Consider the following 2,579-nt stretch of genomic DNA (forward strand, 5'->3'; position numbering starts at 1 on the left):
ACAGACCAATTAAGGTTATTGTAATGAGAGTATTTGTACTGAGAGCTCAAAAAATACTTATCACTTGATTCCTAAACATGTTGGGTTACTTCCCTGGGTGGCTTGTGCGAGGCAAGCATCGGAGGACGCGGCACACGGCATTTCCGGTTGGGGGCTGCACCTCCCTGAATTCTGAGGGGCTTGTACAATAGGCTTAAGCACCTGGCAGAACGATTGATTTCGGTCGAGTTTCGCGTATTGTATGCAGGATGAAATGACCTGCGAGACGTCAGAGTGTCGCCGCAGTTTATGTGTTTACCGTTCCGGCGCGTCCGGAACGAAGATTCATGGCACCGACTGACTGCATTGTCCTCTTGATTCTGAGAATACTTGTGGATCGTGCCCTGCTGGGTGCTACTGTCTGGCGCCGGACTGCCGGTGGTCTAGGCAGGTTGTTTTCAGTGCCCTCACCTGAATAGCAGACGCATGATTGGCCAACTTAAACTGAGGTTAGTTGACGTCATAAAGGCCTGCTCGATATTGGAGGGAACGGTCCCTATTGGCGCGAATGATTTTCCGAGGCAGTATGGGGGAATGTTGGAATCAGCACTGAATGCTGATTCGCTGTTTTTGGAGGAGAGTAGGGAGTTGAACAATGCTGGCTTCGCTCTTGCATCGCATCACAGAGAGGGATTCAGGATCTGATCTTCGTTGAAGTCGCAGTCTTGCGACTTGGTCGCTCTTTTTCGGAAGAACTTAGAATTCTCGGATAGCCTTAGAGGGCCAGGGGTTGACACACAGTTGCTGCACAGCAGAAGTCGGCGCCTACATCATCAGGACGCTGACTACCGACGACGTGCTGCAGATTTCAGTACTGGTACAGTATTTTGCGGATACGGCATTGTAGGACCTTATCAATTTTATACTGAATCCCTCAGCAGCACGCAACCTCGCATTGCTACAAGTCCACCTCGCTTGTTTCTCCATGTGATACTATTTGAGCACTCACTACTAATTTCCATACTGCTATATAGTCAGAAGATTAATATTTGATTCATTAGGACCTCCAGTCATTATCGTCGATCTATTGTATCACAGACAGTACGAGCCCCTTGTTCTCGAGCCAACTCTTATTCTCATAATATCTCAGTACACGCTATCCTTTATCCTACTGTTTGTGTCGATAATCATGTGCATTTATGTTCTGATATATAATAAATCTTATTGTAATATTTAATCCGCATAACATTTCGTAGATATATGCAGAATCCCATTTCCTGTTGTTTATTATGATAAAGTTCTCTTTTTTCTGAGTAGATTAAAATTTCTATTAAATTATTGTGAGTGTGCACTCCATATTTTAACAACTAGCAAGGTCCACCATCATTTTCTTCCTTTACCGTTGTGCCTATAATTAATTAGGTGGTAGATAAGGAGGGGGTCGAGTGCATTTCTCGTTCTACATCTACATCTACATGATTACTCTGCAATTCACATTGAAGTGCTTGGCAGAGGGTTCATTGAACCAAAATCACACAGCGCGCGGGAAAAACGAACACCCAAACCTTTCTCTTATTTTATTTTGATGATCATTCCTACCTAAGTAGGTTGGGCTCAATAAAATATTTTCGCATTCGGAAGAGAAAGTTGGTGACTGAAATTTCGTAAATAGATCTCGCCGTGACGAAAAACGTCTTGGCTTTAATGACTTCCATCCCAACTCGCGTATCATATCTGCCACACTCTCTCCCCTATTACGTGATAATACAAAACGAGCTGCCTTTTTTGCACCGTTTCGATGTCCTCAGTCAATCCCACATGGTAAGGATCCCACACCGCGCAGCAATATTCTAACAGAGGACGAACGAGTGTAGTGTAAGCTGTCTCTTTAGTGGACTTGTTGCATCTTCCCCACAATATTATCTATGTGGTCTTTCCAACTGAAGTTGTTCGTGATTTTAACACCCAGGTACTTACTTGAATTGACAGCCTTGAGAATTGTACTATTATCGAGTAATCGAATTCCAACGGATTTCTTTTGGAACTCATGTGGATCACCTCACACTTTTCGTTATTTAGCGTCAACTGCCACCTGCCACACCATACAGCAATCTTTTCTAAATCGATTTGCAACTGATACTGGTCTTCGGATGACCTTACTAGACGGTAAATTACAGCATCATCTTCGAACAACCTAAGAGAACTGCTCAGATTGTCACCCAGGTCATTTATATGGATCAGGAACAGCAGAGGTCCCAGGACGCTTCCCTGGGGAACACTTCAGTTTTACTCGATGATTTTCCGTCTATTACTACGAACTGCGACCTTCCTGACAGGAAATCACGAATCCAGTCGCACAACTGAGACGATACCCCATAGGCCCGCAGCTTGATTAGAAGTCGCTTGTGAGGAACGGTGTCAAAAGCTTTCCGGAAATCTAGAAATACGGAATCAACTTGAGATCCCCTGTCGGTAGCGGCCATTACTTCGTACGAATAAAGAGTTAGCTGCGTTGCACAAGAACGATGTTTTCTGAAACCATGCTGATTACGTATCAATAGATCGTTCCCTTCGAGGTGATTCATAATGTTTGAATACAG

Source organism: Schistocerca nitens, chromosome 3 (genome assembly GCF_023898315.1).
Source record: "Schistocerca nitens isolate TAMUIC-IGC-003100 chromosome 3, iqSchNite1.1, whole genome shotgun sequence".
NCBI classification, from domain to species: Eukaryota; Metazoa; Arthropoda; class Insecta; order Orthoptera; family Acrididae; genus Schistocerca; species Schistocerca nitens.